This window comes from Aotus nancymaae, unplaced genomic scaffold, assembly GCF_030222135.1.
Source record: "Aotus nancymaae isolate 86718 unplaced genomic scaffold, 86718_ANA_hifiasm-v0.15.2.pri h1tg000041l, whole genome shotgun sequence".
Lineage (NCBI taxonomy): Eukaryota > Metazoa > Chordata > Mammalia > Primates > Aotidae > Aotus > Aotus nancymaae.
In genome coordinates, this window is record NW_026988455.1 from 31020313 (window position 1) to 31040767 (window position 20455).

A 20455-nucleotide genomic window follows, 5' to 3' on the forward strand; every position below is an offset into this window, starting at 1 on the left:
CATTATATTTAAAATACATATATACATATGTATATACATATGTATGTATTTTATATATGTATATAAAGTATATACATATATATAAAACATATATATATATTAAAAAATATACTTATAAATATACTATATAAGTATGCTTACTTATAGCCCCTACTAGATTATAAACTCCGTGCAATCAGGAACTTTGATTTTCTTATTATGTGCCTCCTGTGTAGAACAGTGCCTAGAAAGTGATTGGTGTCCCATTAATATTTGTGGGATAAATAAATTAAACCCTTTCTGAAAGAAATAATCTGTTATGTTCGGGTTCCAATAGTGTCAATAAATTAAGATATTTCCTGATACTTCATTCTCCTCTCTTTGCCTGACTCCATCCTAGATGAAAGCATGGATATGCCAATAAAAAAATTTATTGTTAATAAAAAATTCTTGGGTTGTTTCATTTGCGTAGTGAAAGCAACTGAAGTGTAAATCCTGTTTGAACAATACAAGCACTGGGCTGACAATGAAGTGAAGTAAACAGCTTTGTGTGTGGAGATGGGGTTGGATGGGTAAGAAATTGCAAGGTGGGCAAATGGAGGAAAAGGTCGTATCCTCTCCTCTTCCACTCTAGGTCTCCCTGCCTAAAAGCACTACCATTTGGGCAGAAGGAAGACATTTTAACTTAAAGTGAAGTTTTTGTTTCGATGAATACATCTTACAGGACGTTTTAATTGCTGAGCTAGATTATTCGTGGCACTACGAATGACTTAAAAAAAGAATGGTTAAGAACATTCTGGGACCTTCCCTCACCTAGTATTTCCTCTAAAGGGCAAGAGAAAAATCAGTCTCCAGATTGGTTATAAGGGGTCTGTGAGGGGAATGAATGCAAATTTTCCCCCCTGCATGCTATGGAGTTCAGCTTATTTGTTCAACCTAATGATTATCCTTCTTCTATGTGGTCTTTATAACAGTGCTTAGTAATCTACTGTTTACCTTCTGTCTGCTTTACTAGACAGAGAGCTCAAGAAGATAGGGGCTTTTGCAGACAGGTACGGAAAAAACAAAAAGAAGATGGGGCAGCATTTTTATTAATCCTGTTAATCCAAGACCAACTGTAGTACTTGACATGTAGTGACCATTTAGTGTTTGTTGAGTAACCTCCCTCCCATCATCTTGATGCAAGAATTACTTGAATGCCAAAAGTACTTTGAGTATGAGAAATTCAGTATTTCATGATACAAAGGAGGCAGAATGCTTAAGTGTATAAAGAGATACTGTGTTCCAAGATTTAGATCCATTTACCATCACTCCATTCGATGGGAAAACACTTTACTTCTGAACAGTATCACAGGGTTGGTTTTATTCTTACCTTTTTATTCAAGCTCTCAGCCACCTAATCTCTCTCCCCTGTTGCAGCAGGGCATGAATGTAGCTTTCATGAAGCCCAGTGTTTGGAATAAATTCTAAAAAAAATCCCCTTCTCTCCACATCTTACACTGCTGTGATTCTTCTTTAAAAGCAGAGTCTGAATGCTTATTGTTTAAAAGTCAACATCTCCTGTATTCTTGCGGCAAATGCAAAAAGTCTGACAATGTTATGAAAGACTGTGGAGAGCGTTTGTTTCAGCATAAAAACTACAGCATTACTATCACTGTGATCCAGAGATGAAAAGTTATAAAACATTTTGACTCAAATAGATGCCACATGAATTTAATAATTTTCATGTGGATAATCATTTTTCAAACAAAATGTAGCCATGACTTAATCCCTCCTAGAAAGACAGGAGTGTATCTTCAAACAAACTGCCTAAGCTGTTTGTTCACAGTTTGCTTTTTGATTCAGCGAGATGGATTATGAGGGGTAACAACCAGAGCTGTGACAGCTCTGGCTAAACCCACCTGGCATTCAGTCCGTCTCTCCTTTAAAAATCTCTCCAAGTTTATAATTCTATGAAAGGCTTAATGGTAGTCACTGGAGGAATGCCTTGGCTTGTGAGTAGGGGTAGTGAGTGGGAATTTATATGCCCATTAAGAAATTTATTGTTAATAAAAAATTCTTGGGTAGTTTCATTTGCATAGTGAAAGCCACCCAAGTGTAAATCCTGTTTGAACAATGCAAACACTGGGCTGACAATGAAGTGAAGTAAACACTTAGGGCCTATCCCTAAGTGTTTCAGTGACTTTAGTGAAACTTTCCTGGTCAGTGACAGCCCGGTGAACTTTCTTGAGGCACAGCGAAACTGTCATTTTTCTGACCTCTAGACGTGGTTTTGTAGCAGACATCAACAATCATATTGCTTATACAATACATATATGAAACTTCCTTCCTCTTATTATTCATAAGCCTGTCTCCTTTCTACTGTGATTATCATCAACATCATTTCCCTCACCATGGCTAAAACTGTCAGCATGGGAGGAAAGATAAATTATGATAGTGTTTTAATAACTGTTGTCACATGTATTAGAAGAGTTCCAGAGAGAAGAGTTCTCAAATAGGGGATGAAATGGCTACTATGTATTCTATCACTTCTGTGATATCATACAAGATACTTTATAGTCTTTTGCTTAGAATAGGCAAGTTAGTTATTAATTGTTTAAGGCCAGCAACTGTCTCCTTCAGACTGTCAACATATTGATCAGTCTTCATCACTCATGAACTGTGTAGCAGATAGTTTGCCATTAATAATTAAAATACCGATGTTTAAGATTAAATTTTAATTTTAAAAATGAGAGCTCAATCAAAGCTAGCATTACAGTAAAATCATCTTTCATTTACTTGAATTGAAACAGCAGAAAAGGGGGTAGGGTAAACATGGAGAATCCCATATTTCCATGAGAGTATGATGCTTCTGGGAGTATAAAAAATGTTAAGAAGCACTGATTTAGGCCAAAAGGCCCCCCAAAGTAGAATCAGTAGATGGCAATATTAGTATGGACTCCCTCATTCCTTGTCATCATTCCCTGAATGGGAAGGTAATTCTGTATTTCATACTTTCTTCTTGAAGTTATCTTTGAGGCTTGGTTTCTCATATGTAAGTACTTAACATACATTCAATCACATATGCTAACAAGAAAGGGACACTAACCAGTAAAAAAACTATAAATCAAATCTTGCTTTGAGAATGAACTTTGGATTTCAGCCTACTCTATCAGCCTTTATTCCTGTGTTGTTATTAAGTGTCAGTATTTTTGCATCTAACTTTCTTTCCCTTTGTCACACACCTATGATGGAAGTGCTAAGCAGGGGTACTGGGGAACAAGGTTTGGTAACCTATGGGGAAAAAAAAATGAATCTGACATTTGGTTCCTGGACCATTCAAGAGTAGCAGTCTATCTAAATGTTGATGTTTGTATATAGTATCATCTGTTCAGGATATTTCATTAACAGCCTGTCTTTGAAACTTAGTGGGCTTGGTATTTAAGAAAAGCATAAAATGAGAATATGGAATTATACAAATCTTTTTCTTTCTTTAGATCTTTGATGGGTGTATGCAATAAACTTAAAGCCTTTTTTGTCCTTTGATTATTCAATTTATTATTTTATTCCATTGTTTTAATATTTTTCTGTGGCTTCTGTGTTTTGCATATTTCACACCATTACTGAGATTCAGGTACAAGTTGTTGAAACTGTTACATTTTTAGCAGTGTTTTAGGCTTATATAGAAATCTGTTATAATCTTATTTATTAATTTCTGTTTGCATATTTATTAATGTGAATAAGAAATTATAGCTTACATATACCATTATCTATATGTAACACCGTAAATGCATTTATTAATATACATATCAGAAGCATATTTCTAGCATCTATAAATGCCTATTTTTTAGTGTATACACATATGAAACTCATTTTAAGTGTGCATATATTCACAAATGTTTTCTATTGGCATTAGAAATGAAATTTTAATTTCCATTTTGTTTTTCTAAAAAACTGATCAATATAATCGATTAAGTAGTCAGCTTTCATCTTTTTGTGTAAGAAATGAATGTTTTCTGCTTTTACCTGATAAGGTCTTTTTAGAGTAGTTAGAGTTTGGGGATAGGGGGGAAGCAGCAGGGTCTCAAGACATCAGAGCCACCTCCTGCAGAACTTTGGCTTCTTTGCTTACCTTGAATTTCCCATTGATATTTCATTTAACTATAACTAGGTCAAGCAAAGCTGACTGGGTCTAGACAGGACTTCATTTTTTCCCTCTTTTGGCATGCCTACTTTCAAAGATTTCATTAAAGGTTATTTCCAACCCTTCTCTTGTCTCTTCAAGCTGCAAGATTATATGTATTCTTTAAGAGATGTGAAGACAAATAGGAAGGATGAAAAAAATATACTTAGTAAAGTTTGGAATCTATTCAGAGATAGAGAGTTTGACATAAAAAACCAAAACCAGTCTTCTGTATTAAGACATTTTTGTTCATGATAAAATGTGGCATCCTGTTTATCCTTTTTACAAAGCTAATCCAAGTTCTTGAAAATTTACTTGGTTATGGAGGGCTCTTGTCAAATTGGTTTTTAGGTAATGTAAGTTCAAGTAGTTCAAAAATATGGCCACAGAACGTCTTATTTAAATCTAGAACTGGAACATTAAAATATTTCTTGCTGAGGCACGAAATGGTGGCTCACGCCTGTAATTCCACCTTGAGAGGCTGAGGTGGGCAGATTACCTGAGGTCAGGAGTTTGAGACCATCTTGGCCTATATAATGAAACTCTGTCTCTACTAAAAACACAAAAATTAGCCAGGCATGGTGGTGTGCACCTGTGGTCCCAGCTCTCAGGAGGCTGAGGGATGAGAATCGCTTGAACACAGGAGGTGGAGGTTGCAGTGAGCTGAGATCTCATCACTATACTCCAGCCTGGGTGACAGAGTGAGATCATATCTCAAAAAAAAAAAAAAAAAAAAAGAAAAAAAAGAACTATTTCTTGATGAAATATACTTGAACAAACTGTTCTTATTGAAGCATACATCATTTTAGCAGACTTTAATAGATATTAAAAAATATCAACACATTTTCTTTATTTTATTTTAAATACAATGAACACTAATTTTTTTTCAGATTTATTACTTGTGTGTTGAATAATTAAACTTCTGTAAGAGCAACTTCTGTAATTGTTGATGGCAAATGCAGGTTTTGAAAGGTGTAAGCAGATTCTAAGTCTGCTTCTATGACATACTCAAAACAAGTAACATGGGGCACATGTGTTTAACATTCTATATAGAAATCTTATGTTTAATATAAAAAATTATAAATAAATGCTTTAAAAAGCATGTGATTGTTAATATCCATAAATTGACAAGTTTGGTTTTCCTGTGGAACTTTTATATTCATAAGCTGGAGTGATCACAGGGAAACCACATCCAGTTGGCCTTTGGAAAATAGCATACTTAAGCATTTTACAGAAGACAGATGACCTTCTGGGGGCAGGCAAAGGGCTCCTGGAATGTTGGGAGAGATACGTGTGTCAGGGTAATCATGTGCATACAGACATAGTGTAGTAACATCTGAGAGTCTGATTACCTTTGTACAGTTCCATACTTTTTAATGGGCTGGAATGAACTTCTGTTCATGGGGCAGAGAGTAGGGCCCAAGAACAGCCAAGGCCATGGTAGTAGCAGTGGGAGTGAGGATGGGTGAGATTTTGTAGGCACTTATTAGGAAGAAAATCTACTTTCTGCTTTAACCTTTTCTTACCCTCCCCCATTCACATCTCTTTCCTTTAATGTGTTTATCCTTTTCAAGACTCTGGTAAACAGACTCATCAGTTAAATAAAGATGGTCTATATTTCACTTCTAGAAGAAATGTGTTGTAAGAAAATGATATTGCAGGTAGTTTAAAAGGTAACTGTTGCAATATGGCTTAGGTCAGTATAAATTCTTTTTTAAAAACATATTTATTGAGATATAATTCATACACCATAACATTAGCCCATTTAAAGTATACAATTCAGTGTTTTTTTATTTAGCATATTCACAGGGTTGTATAGCAATCATCAAAGTGTAATTTTAGAATATTTTCACCTTATTTTCCCTAAGGAAATTTTGTACTTATTAGTAGTCACTCTCCATTCCCCGACCCCCTCCTCACCATGCTTAAGCAATCATTAATCTATTTTCTGTCTCTATAGATTTGCTTATTCTGGACATTTCATGTAAATGGAATAATATAATTTGTAGCCTTTTGTGATGACTGGCTTCTTTCATTTTGTATATTTTTTTCTATTTTATATAAATTTTCCAGGTTGTAGTATGTATTAATACTTCTTTTTTTTGCCAAATAATATTCCATTGTATGATATACCATATCTTGATCTTGTTTATTCATTCATCAGTTGATGGACATTGGGTTGTTTCTTCCTTTTAGGTATTGTGAATCACGCTGCTGTAAAGTTTCATGTACAAATTTTCATTTGAACAACTGGCTTTAATTCTAACATCACTCGTGTTTGTAAATAAAGCCTTATTGTAACACAGCCATACCTTTAGGCATGAAGTTCTCTTTGTTCTAAATAAATCAGTTCCTTCGAGCAGAGCTATAGAGCATTTTGCCCCTGTGGTCTGTCTTTCCACCTGGTGTGAACCCTTGAGCTGCTGCACTGGGTATAGGGACCAGGACTTGCTTGTCCATAGTGACTTGTTCACCCCTACCCTATCTGTGTGTGAGGAGGGGTGGCAACCACTGTTATTATTTACATAGAATCTCTGTTTTATGAGTAAGCTACAGTGTGGTAGTTGGGACCCCAGTTTTCTTGGCCTCCTGCTCCTGGGGTAGAGCTTCCACCCTAAGACTGGTGGCTAGTTGGGAAAGACCTGCTCTTCTTGACTATACCAGCCAGAGAAGAATTTTTGAAACATGGGGCTAAGGGATATGAGAAACCCTAGCAGACTGCATGGGATGAAAACGTAGCCCTAGGCTGGGGGAAAAGGCACGTAATGGAGTGAGTCCTGGCTCAAACCCAACAGACGCTTGCAGTTGTTACTGAGATTTAGTATAGTTTCTTCAATTAATATGTGTCCATTTGCTTTATGCCCCTGTGACAATTAGCTGAAACTTAAAGGAATTACTTTTTATTATTTTCACTAGTTAAATTGTTGTTTTGCTAAGGAGTGGGTCTCCTGAGCTAATTCACCATTGGGGATTCTCTGCCTCCTCCATTCACATTTAAGTTCAAAATTTAAGTTCAAAATTTGATGCATGCAGCCCAAGGGTTTGTTATTTTAAAAAATTAATTAATTTATTTATCCTAAACTTTTTTCTAGCTGTTTTGAGGAATAACTGACCAAGAAAAATGTATGTACTTAGGGTATGCAATGAGATATTTTGATTATGTCTACACTGAGAAATGATTATTAACTCTATCAAGTGAATTAACATATCTGTTACCTCACATAGTTATCATTTTGTGTGTGTTGAGAACATTAAGATCTACTCTCTTAGCAAATTTAAGCTGTTTAATACAGTATTATTAATTGTAGTCACTATGCTGTACATTAGATATCTAGAACTTAACACATCCTGCATACCTGATACTTTGTATCATTTGACCAATTTCTGTCTATTTCCCCAGCCCCCAAGTCTGGAAACCAATACCCTCTGCTTCTATGAGTTCAACTTTGTTAGATTCCACATGTAAGTGAGATCATGTGGTATTTGTCTTTCTGTGCTTGGCTTATTTCACTTAGCATAATGCTCTCCAGATTCATCCATGTTGTTGCAAATAGCACAGTTTTTAAAGACAGAATAATATGGTTTCCATATCTTGGCCATTGTGAATAAAGCTGCAGTAAACATGGAGTGTAGATATCTCTTTGACATACTGATTTTATTTCCTTTGGATATATACCCAGAAGCAAGATTTCTGGATCATATGGTAGTTCTATTTATAGTATTTTGAGGAGTCTCTATACTGTTTTCTATAAGGGCTGTACCAATTTACATTCTCATTAATAGTGTACAAGGGCTTCTTTTTCTTTACATCCTTGCCAACACTTGTCATCTTTTATATTTTTGATAATACCCATCCTAATGGGTACTATCACCTTAGATGTGAGGTGATACTTCATTGTGGTATTCATTTGGATTTCTCTGTTGATTAGTGATAATGAGCATTTTTTGTATACCTATTGATCATTTATATGTCTTCTTTTGAGAAATGTCTGTTCAGGTCCTTTGCTCATTTAAAAGTCAAGTTATTTGTTTTCCTGCTATTGAGTTATTTGAATTCTTTATGTATTTGGGATATTAACCTCTTATCAAATGTGTGGTTTACAAGTATTTTTTCCTATTTTATAGGTTGTTGCTTCACTCTGTTGTTACCTTTGCTGTGCAGAAGCCTTTTAGTTTGATGCTATCTCATTTGCCTATTTTTTTTTTTTTTTTTTTTTTGAGACGGAGTTTCGCTCTTGTTCCCCAGGCTGGAGTGCAATGGCGCGATCTCGGCTCACCGCAACCTCCACCTCCTGGGTTCAGGCAATTCTTCTGCCTCAGCCTCCTGAGTAGCTGGGATTACAGGCACGCGCCACCATGTCCAGGTAATTTTTTTGTATTAGTAGAGACGAGTTTCACAGTGTTGAGCAGAATGGTCCGGATCTCTAGACCTCGTGATCCACCCGCCTCGGCCTCCCAAAGTGCTCGGATTACAGGCTTGAGCCACCGTGGGAGGACTTTTTTTTTTCTTTGAGACGGAGTTTCGTTCTCGTTCCCCAGGCTGGAGTGCAATGGCGCGATCTCGGTTCACCGCAACCTCCGCCTCCTGGGTTCAGGCAATTCTTCTGCCTCAGCCTCCTGAGTAGCTGGGATTACAGGCACGCGCCACCATGCCCAGCTGATTTTTTGTATTTTTAATAGAGACGGGGTCACCATGTTGACCAGGATGGTCTCGATCTCTTGACCTCGTGATCCACCCGCCTCGGCCTCCCAAAGTGCTGGGATTACAGGCTTGAGTCACCGCGCCTGGCCCTCATTTGCCTATTTTTGCTTTAGTTGCCTGTGCTTTTGGGGTCGTATCAAAAGAATCAATGACCAGACAGTGTCAAAACATTTTTTACATGTGTTTTCTTCTAGTAGTTTTACAGTTTAAGGCCTTATGTTTGAGTCTGTAATCCATTTTGAATTGATTTTTGCTTATGATGTGAGATACGGGTCCAATTTCTTTCTTCTACATGTGGGTATTCAGTTTTCCCAGCACCATTTATTGAAGATACTGTTCTTTCTCCATTCTGTCTTCTTGACACCTTTGTTGAAAATCGGTTGACTGTAAATGTGTGGATTTATTTCTGGGCTCATTATTTTGTTTCATGAGTCTGTATGTCTGTAATTATGACAGCACCATACCACTTGATCAGTACAGATTTTTAATATATTTGAAATCAGATAGTGTGATGCCTCTAGCTTTCTTCTTCTTGCTTAAGATTGCTTTGTTGATTCTGGGTCTTTTGTGATTTCATATGAATTTTAGGATTTATTTTTCTGTTTTTGTGAAAAATGCCATTGGGATTTTGATAGGGATTGCATTGAATTTGTAGATCACTTTAGAGAATATGGATATTTTTAAACGATGTTGATTTTTCAATCTATGAACATGGATAACTTTCCATTTATTTGTCTTCTTCAATTTCTTTAATCAATGTTTTATAGTTTTCCATTTATAGATCTTTTCACCTCCTTGATTATATTTATTTCTAAGTTTTTTTTGATGCTGTTAATAAATGTGATATATTGTGATATATCACAATATATAAATGGGATATTTTCTTGATTTTTTGGGATAGTTTATTTTTAGTGTATAGAAATGCAACTTATTTTTGTATGCTGACTTTGTATCTTACAACTTTACTGAATTTATTGGTTCTAACAGTTTTTGTGTGGAGTCTTACAGTTTTCTGTATATAAGGCATGTCATCTGCAAACAGACACCATTTTACTTCTTCTTTTCCATGTTAGAATTCCTTTTATTTCTTTTCCTTGTCTGATTCTCTCATTAGGACTTTTAATACTATGTTGAATAAGAGTGTTTAAAGCAGGTGGGCATCCTTGTCTTATTCCTGATCTTAGAAGAAAAGCTTTGAGCTTTTCACTGTGGAGCATTATATTAGTTGTGGATTTGTCATACATGACCTTTGTTATGTTGAAGTACCTTCTTTCTGTACCTAATTTGTTGTGAGTTTTTTTTTCATAAAAAGATTTTGGGTTTTGTTAAATGTCTTTTCTGCCTCTATTGAGATGGTCCTGTCATTATTGTGGTACATTACATTTATTAGTTTATGTTGAACCATCTTTGCATCCCAAGGATAAACTGCACTTGATCATGATATATGATCCTTTAATTGTGCTGCTGAATTCAATTTGCTAGTATTTTGTTAAAGAGTTTTGCATATGAATTCATTAAGGATACTGGCTTGTATTTGTCTATTCTTGTGGTGTCTGCCTGGCTCTGGTGTCGGGTAATGCAGACCTCATAAAATGGGTTTGGAAGTATTCCCTACTACTTAGTTTTTGGAAGAGTTTGAGAAGCATTGGTGTCAATTATTCTTTAAATGCTTGCTAGAATTCAGTTGTGAAGCCATCAGGTCCTAGGCTTTTCATTGTTGGGAGGTATTTTTTATTGATTCAGTCTCCTCACTTGTTATTGGTCTGTTCATATTTTCTTTTTCTTTGTTATTCAGCCTTGGTAAGTTGTGTGTTTCTATGAATTTATCATTTCTTCTAAATTATCCACTTTGTTGGCATATAATTGTTCCTAGTAGTCTGTTATGCTCTTTTGTATTTCTGTATGTCAGTTACAATGCTGCCTCATTCATTCATTCATTCATTCATCATTCATTCATTCATTTATATATTTGTTTAAGATGGAGTCTCACTCTTGTCACCCAGGCTGGAGTGCTTTGGCATGATCTTGGCTCACTGCGACCTCTGCCTCCCGGATTCAAGAGATTTTCCTGCCTCAGACACTGGAGTAGCTGGGATTACAGGCCTGCACTACCATGCCCAGCTACTTTTTTTTTTGTGTTGTTAGTAGAGATGGGGTTTTGACATGTTGTGCAGGATGGTCTCAAACTCCTGACCTCAAGTGATCTGCCCCTGCCTTGACCTGTCAAGGTTCTGGGATTACAGGCATGAGTCCCTGTGCCCGACCTCCTCTTTCATTTGTAGTTTTGAGTCCTTTCTCTTTTTTTCTTAGTTTAGCTAGAGGTTGTGTCAATTTTGTTTGTCATTTCAAAAAAAGTCTTAGTTTCATTGATCTTTTCTATTTTTCTAGTCTCTATTTCTGATCTTTTATTATTTGCTTCCTTCTGTTAACTTTGGGATCAGTTTTTTTTTTTCTTTTTCTTGTTACTTGGAGAGTATAGTTAGGCTGATTATTTGAGATTTCTCTTTTTTCGTAATATAGACACTTATTATTATAAATTTCCATCATAGAACTGTTTTTGCTGGATCTCCTAAGTTTGGTATCTTGTATTTCCCTTTTTATTTATTTCAAGATATTTTTTTCTTATTTCTCTTTTTGATTTTTCATTTGATCTGTTGGTTGTTTAGGAATGTGTTTAATTTTCATATTTTGTGAAATTTTTCAATCTTCCTACTGTGATTGATTTCTAAGCTGCATACCATTGTGGTTGAATAAGATACTTGATATGATTTCAGTTTTCTTAAATTTGTTGAGAATTGTTTTGTGGGCTAACATATAACCTATCCTGGAGAATGATTCATGTGTGCTTGAAAAGAATATGTATTCTGTTGTTGTTGGATGGAATGTTTAGTATATATCTTTTAGGATAATTTAGTCTGTAGTGTTCAAGTTCCTGTTACTGATTTTTTTTTTTTGCTTGGGTAATCTGTCTATTGTTGAAAGTAAGATATTGAAGCTTCCTATTGTATTCCTGTCTATGTATCCCTTCGGTTTTATTAATATTTGCTTTATTTACATTGGTGATTTGATGTTGGGTACATGTATATTTACTATTGTTATATCTTTTTGATGAACTGACCCCTTTATCATTGTATAATGACCTTCTTTGTCTCTTGTGACAGTTTTTGACTGAAAGTTTATTTTGTGTGATAAAAGTATAGCTACCCTGACTCTCCTGGTTACCATTTGCATTTTTCCCATTTCTTCACTTTCACCGCATATGTGTCATTAAAACTAATGTGAGTCTCTTGTAGACTCTCATTAGTTGGATCTTTTTTTTTCAATCCTTCAATCAGTTTATGTCTTTTAATTGGAGAATTTAATTGATTTACATTTAAAGTATTATCAATAAGACCTGCCGTTGCCATTTTGTTAATTGTTTTCTGACTATTTTATAGATTCTTTATGCCTCTCTTCCTCTCTTGCTGTTTTCGTTTGTGGTTTGACAGGCTTTTTTATAGTGTTATGATTTGATATCTTTCTCTTTGCTTTTAGTGTACCTACTATACATATTTTCTTTGTGGTTACCATGAAGTGTACATAAAACAACTTATAACCGTCTGTTTTAAGCTGATAACAACTTCAACTGCATATGAAATCTCTATACTTTTTCTCTCCCTGCATTTTATGTTATTGATGTCACAATTTACATCTTTTTATATCATGTATTGCTTAAAAAATTTCTGTAGCTGTAATTATTTTAATATTTTTGTCTTTTAACCTTTATCCTAAAGTTAGATGTGATTTAGGCACCACCCTCACAATATTAGAGGATTCTGAATTTGACTATATTCTTACCATTTTTTTTTTCTTTTGAGACAAGGTTTGCTCTGTTGTCCAGACTGGAGTGTAGCGGTGTGATCATAGCTCATTGCAGCCTCCAGCTCCTGGGCTCAAGTGATCCTCTTGCCTCAGCCTCCTGAGTAGCTAGGACTACTGGTACACATTATCTGGCCCAGCTAATTTTTAAATTTTTTTGGAGAGACAGGATCTTGCTTTGTTGCTCGGGCTGATCTTGAACTCCTAGCTTGAAGCAATTCTCCCGCCTCATCTTCTCAAAGCTCTGGGATTATACACATGAGCCACTGTACCTGGCCTATATTTTAGCCTTTACAGATAATTTTGTACTTTCGTATGTTTTCATGTTGTCAGTATTCTTTCATTTCAACTTGAAGGACTCCTTTTAACATTTCTTTAAGGCATTTTGAAACCACAATTCCTTAAGGACCCCTGTTTTTATAGATCTGAGTGTCTATTCTTAAGTAGTCAATCAGCATTGTTTTCTCTGGTCTTATGTTTGAGATTATTGTCCATTTATTTTATTGCATTAAAATTAGATATCTGCCAGTGAACCTATTTTAGAATGAATATTATATCTCTTAGTACTTTTTACTCTTCTTATGAATAGTTTTCAAATATATTATAAAAAGATGACCTTGTTTTATCCTTAAATGTTAACTTTTTTAAAGAGATAAAGCTGTCCATGAACTTTGGAGGCAATTTGCAGATACCCGTGTTTATTTTTGCTAGTGACTACAGCAAGACGTGTTCTGGAGTCTCCCAGGTTCCTGGATTGAGAGATGTTTAAGATTACAGAAGGTAATAGAAAGGGAAGTAGATGGAATTCTAACAATTGTTTTCTAATTGTGTTACTGTACTGTCTTTATTCTCCTTTTCCAACCTGGGAATATCTATTTATTGAATAATTTCTATGTTCAAGATAGTCCATCCATATATATGTGCATCCTAGTTTACTATTTAATTTATTTAATTCTGAAAGATAGCCAGAGAGGGAGGTGTTGCTTTTGTGTTAAGAGAAGCTAGCTTAAGCATAGCCACACAGAGCACAAGTAGCAAAGCTATTTAAACTCAGATGCCTTATTCCAAGTTGTTGCTCTTTGCATTGTACTGCAGAGCATGAATGTGGGAGACAGTAACGTCTGCGGGATTTCAGGGAGACCAATAGGGGGAGAAAGATTGCACAGGTTTTAGGAAATGAGGGCAAGGTAACATAAGCATGAGGCAGAGGAGAAAGGGTCTTCCCCTTTCTTTTCTTTTCGATATAAAATGTACCCCACTTAGGCCCCCAAGTTTTAGTTTTCGAAATTCCCTGTAAGCAATTGTTTAGTTTACTAATTCTAATATTTCTTTGGTTTATGAATATGAAAATTTAACAGACTCAGTTTTTGTAAAACATTTTTTTTTTGACCTAAAGTACAGTTGGTTTGGGGAATCTTTTTTTTTTTTTTTTCTTTTTTGGTGGGGGGGAGAAGTTTTGTTTTCATTTTTATTGTATTTTTCTAATTTTCTATAATAAACAAGTATTCCTTTCTTAGAGTGATTTTAATATTAATTAGGAAATATTTCAGATATTCAAAAATGCAGAAAAAATTAACATATGCATTAGGTTTCCACTCACACATTAAAAAAAAAAATCCCAGATTGATTATGGTACATAAATAATGGAGAAACTTTGATAACAGAATACAGAAGACCCTCTATAAGAAAAAACATTTCATTTTATTTTTCATTTTTTTAGAAATTGTACTTTAGGTTCTGGGGTACATGTGCAGATCATGCAGGATTGTTGCATAGGTACATACATGGCAAGGTGGTTTGCTGCCTCCATCAGTTTCGGAGGAACTTTTTGTTCCTTACTTTTATAAAAAAGAAAAGTTATTAAAGTTATGTATATCTAGCTAACCGAACTAATACAATAAAAGAAATTTCATTGTTTCACCTTTTCCTATCCTGGCCTCTCTGCAGAGGCAAACTATATGTTTCATATTATAAATATGAATATAAATATTCTAAGTAAATATTTATAGGCCAAAAATTCTGGAATTTTACCTTTAAAATTTATTTGTATTTATATTCATCTTGCAGTGACAGATAATAGATGCTGTGAGGATTGAGCTCCCTTACTGTATTTCCCATCTTTATTTCTCCGCATCTTCTTAATTTTTTGATAATAATATTATAATTTGTCATCTTGTTACCTTTATAATTATATACATTTTCATATAACCTCTATTTCTTATTTTTTAATTCTAGACCTTATCTCTTGACTCCCTACTTTATGTTAAACTCCTACTTTTTTTTTCCACCTGTCCATTCCTCTCTCTGCCTCCCAGTTTCTGACAGATGCATTTTCACAAGACTGTTAACATTTTAATTTCATTCTGTAACTACAGTTAAGTCATCTATACCTTGTGGGTAATTTTCGGTGTTGAAAATTAATAAGTACCACTCACATTTTCTAATTTTAAATAATAGCTAATATTTATTGAGTACTTACAGTGTGTCAGGCACCATTCTAATCGCTGTACATGCAATAACTCAAATCTGTTTACGTATATTTACATATATGGTCTTCAAACAACACAATGAGGTAGATAGTATAGTTTACTCATATTGATAGATTTGGAAACTGAGGCATTGAGAAGTTAAGTATCTTGTTCAAAGTCACATAGTTTAAAATTATAGAGTCAGGTTTTGAATGAATATAATCTTGCTCTGGAGCGCGTATCTGTTTGAAATAACTTTTGGCATGTAACAATCCACCCCCAAATTTCAGTGACTTAAAACAGCAACAGTTTCTTTACTTCAAAATTCCATGGGCCAAAAATTTGGGCTGGTCTTCACTGGGCAATTGTTTAAGTCTTGGCTGTGTTCATTCCAGCATCTCAGCATAGCTGCGCAGTTCCAGATGGTAGGTGGATGTTGGTTGGGGTTAAGGGGGAGAATGGGCCACGTGTGTCGTATCACACAGCATGCTAATTTGGTCTTGTTCACAAGGCTCCTCACAGGGTTTGAAGAAAGAGAGCAGAAACGGGCCAGACCTCTTAAGGCTTGGGCTTGGAAATGGCACACTGCTACTTCTGCTGCATTCCTTTGGTCAAAAGGACTCACAAAATTGCCCAGATTCAAAAAGAAAGGAAGTAGACTCTACTCTTGTTGGGAATGGTTGTAAAGTTACATTGTTACGGTGTGCTTTTAGAAGAAGGTGGAGAATTGTCATTTTTGTATTCTATCACAATTCCCTTGACCATTGCACATATTGCCCCTTTATTGTGTAAATATTACACTGGAGAGCCAACATGTTATGGTTACATTTCATTCTATATAGTTTTAATATCATCACTCAATATAAAAAAATTAATTAAAAAAGATCTCTTTCAGACTTCATCAATTGTTCCAAAGTTAGATTTTATTTTACTTTTATATTAGGCCATGACTTTTTTGAAATTTTTTTTTCCTGGATGTTATTTTTGTCCTCTTGCTTTTTTGAGCAGAAATATGTGCTTTCTTTACAATACATATAATATTTTATGGCTCTTTATTTTCTTTACTAAATATATTTCATTCCATGTTCTTTTTCATAAAGTTATCCTGGATCCAAATGACTTTGGTTATAATTTGCACAGATTGCTTTGTAGGCTGCATCCTGGGATTTCTTTTCATGCATATTTTGGTTTGTTGCACAGTTCTTTGTATCTTACATCTTTTCTTGATTTTTATCCTTGTTTTGCTAGGGGATATCTTTACTATCTTCTGACAAATACAAGTAAATTTTCTGAGGTTTTGAATGTCAGAAAATGGATTTATTTTCCTTCTGTGTTTACCAAAAATTTGTCTGGATATAGAATTCCAGGATCAGAATATCTTCCTTCAGTACCTAAAAAATCTTGCATAATCATCTAGTTTTTACCATTTCGGATGAAAAATTGGATAGAGCATGACTTTCTTGTTCCTTTGTAGATTCTGTATTTTGTTTATTCTCTCTGTCTTTCTAAGATGTAAGATTTCTCTATCCTTTTGTTTTGAAGTTTCACAAAAATATCTTCAGGCATGGATCTTCTATTGATATCTCTTGTATCCTTTTAAAGTTTCTGTCTCTCAAGCTTTGGGAAATTTTCTTTTATTGCTTTAATAGTAATAGTCCTTTCTTTTCTATGTTCTTTGTAGAGTTACTGTTAATTAGATGTTTTGCTTCTTAGGTTGATGCTCTCTCTGTTTTTCTTTCTTTCTCTCTTACTCTCCTTCCTCTTTCTCTTTCATTCTCTCTCATTCCACATTCTGGAAGATTTCCTCAGCTTTATTTTTTAAACTTCTGATTGAATTAAAAAAATTTATTATGGATTCAAGGGCGCATATATGCAAGTTTTTCACATGGATATGTTATATAATGGTCAGGTTTGGGCTTCTGGTATACACATCACCAAAGTAGTGAATATTCCCAATAGGTAAGTTTTCAACTCTTTCCCCCATCTCTTCCCTGCTTTGGATCCCAGTGTCTATTATTTCCATCTTTATGCCCACGTGTACCCATTGTTTATCTCTCATTTATAAGTGAGAACATATAGTATTTGATTTTGTGTTTCTTAGTTAATTCAGTTAGGATAATGGCCTTCAGCTACATTCATGTTGCTGCAGAAGACATCATTCTTTTTTTACGGCTGCATGGTTGAATTTTAGATTTTTTAAATTATGATTTTAATTTTTTTCTTTTTAGTTTTTAGACTTTTCTCCATACATTACTTTTCAAAAAAGGAAAAATATCTTAACTTTATATTCTTTTTGCTCATGAGGAATATTGAATCTTCTTTAATTGATGAAGGAATATTCTTTCATATGTTAACATCCGTATTTGCTATATCTTCAGGTCTTCAGCTAATAGCTCTTGAAAAGAAAGGAAGATGCTGTTTATGGTTTAACATTTAGTGGGGTAGCAATGAAATACTCATATTGGATATTACTACATTATCCAGATGTCACTATATTACAGAATATGGTAAGACTGTTATATTCTCCTTTCCCAGCTGTCCTGAGATTGTGTGATATATGGGACAGGAACTCTTACCATACATGTATATAAATATGCTTAATTAACATAGACAGATTTCTTGTCAGTAGTTGGTATATTAATCTGGCAAATCCTCCTTCTATCCTGCCAAATTTTTGATCTTTTGAAAGTCTGCCAATCTAGTTCTTAATGGCTCTAAATATGGGGAACCCTTTATTTGGGCTTTCTTGAAACAGGTGCCTGCTTTCTTGCTGCTCTTATAGTTAAGTCTTCTGGGTTGTTCTATTTTTTGCTCATCCCTGTTCAAAATTCTAGAAAGTTGCTGTCTTCCTCAGTGGATAGATTTTCTTGGTTTACTCTGAAACTCAGTTCATATTTTACTAAGCCCTTTTTTGTATTCTCTAGGGGTCATGGTTTCATGTTGTCATCTTTTGTTTTTCCCCTGTGAATACATCCAGATCTGTATCTTCACCATCAGTCAAAGTGTCCTCTAGACATCCCCCCATTGAGAGTTTCTACCCACATTTTCCCTGTGTTACTTTTCCCAGTCATGGTGAGAAAGTGCTCTCTTTGCTGTTTATGGTAGCCTTTTAGAAACACACAGATTAGATAAATAAGAAGAGACTTTAGAAATCATTTGGAATTTCACTTTTACCAACTTTATATCTTTATTTTTGGGGGAAATCAATATTCAGGATTTAATAATTTTGTTTTTTACAAGTCTAAAGTATCTAATTCAATGAATGTTACCTGTGAAAACATTCATTTATTTAAGAATATACATTGAATCATTTTATGTGACAAACATTTGCGGGGGTAGTTGGTGATTAAAGAACAGATGTGTATTCAATTCAGATATTAATAAAATAATCAGACAAATAAACGTAAAATTATACAATATTATGAAGAGGAGGGAAAGTGCCATGATAATTTATCATGGTCTTGGAGAGTGAGCAAGGGTAAAATTGACAAGACTTAATGGTTGGTTAAATAGTGTCAAGGTGGGAGACAAAGAAAGATGTCAAAAATAATTTCAAGGATTAAGGTATGAGCAGATAGATGCACTTGGGTGGATAACACTGGATGGGGCCAAGTTTGACAGGAAGAGAGAAGACCATGTGTCGAATTCTGGACATGCCAAATTTGAAGAACTGTTCCAACACCTGAGTATAGATGTCATATAGACATTTAATTATATAGCAGTTCCCCGCTTACCTATGCAGGATACATTCCAAGACCCCCAGTAGGATGCCTCAAACTATAGATAGTACTGAACTGTATACATTTTGTTTTTTCTATGCATATATACCTATGATAGAGTTTAACTTGTAGGTACAGTAAGAGATTAACAACAGTGACTAATAATAAAATAGAACAATTATAACAATTATGCCAGCGTCACCGTTCTTGAGTTTTGGGGCCAATTGTAAGTGAAATAAGAGTCACTTGAACACATGCACTTCAGTAACTCAACAGTCACTCTGATAAACAAGATGGCTACTAAGTGACTAACTGGCGGTTACTGTATACATATAGCATGAATATGTTGGACAAAGAGATGATTCACATCCTGAGTGGGTCACAACAGAATGCTTGATATTTTATAATGTGCATCTGAATGATGTGCAATTTAAAGGTATGAATTATTTCTGGAATTTTTCATTTAATATTTTAGGTTGGGCTTGACTGTGGGTAATTGAAACTTCAAAAAGTCAGACCTTAGATAACGGGGGAGGACTGTAAATAGACAAAACTGTGGGTTGAGGTCAGGCAACTAATGAACTATTTAGACAAGTCACGGACAGGGAATTCTCCCAGATCAAACCAGCTAGTGGATGACAGAGTTGAGATTAGAAGCCAGATATCTGGATTTATAGCAGCAAGCTTTCTGGTACAATTCACCACAGATCACTATTTGAAGGTATTTTACACACTTCTCTACTTTGTAGTCTCTTAGTCTATACTCTTATTCTTACTTTTGATTCTCAAAACTGAAGTTCTTTTTTTGTCATTTAATTATAGTCTATTTTTACAGCAGTTTCCATTTTAGGTTCACAGCAAAATTGAGCAGAAGGTATAGAGAGTTCTAGTATATCCTCACAAACCTCCTCCACTATCAACACCACTAAGGCACATGATGCAATTCATCATTACAATCGATGAATTCTACATTGATACATCATTATCACTTAACATCTGTCATTTACATTAAGGTTTATTCTTGACGTTGTCCATTCTGTGGGTTTTGGCAAGTATATAATAACATGTATCCACAATTATAGTATCATATGGATAATCTGATCTTTTCTCATAAAATGTCATAGAGTTGTAATCACACAGTACATAGCATTTTCAGATTTGCTTCTTTCACCTAGTAATATGCATTTAAGTTTCCTCCATGTCTTTTCTTTCTTTGTTACATTTTCTTTTTCCTTTTTTAGTTTTCTTTTTTCAGCTTTATCACAACATAATTTACAAATAGAAATTTATAAAATATAAAATTTACAAATAAAAACTATATATATGTAAGGTGTGTAACATGATGTTTTGATATGTGTATACATTGTGAAATGATTACCACTATCAAGCTAATTAACACCTATCACCCACATAGTTATCTTTTTTTTGATGAAATCTACTTTCTCAGCAAGTTTCAAGTATTCAATACAGTATTATTAACTATAGTCACCATGCTTCACATTAGATTTACAAAATGTATTCACCCTGCATAACTGGTGCTTTGCGCTTATATGTACTATGTATATAT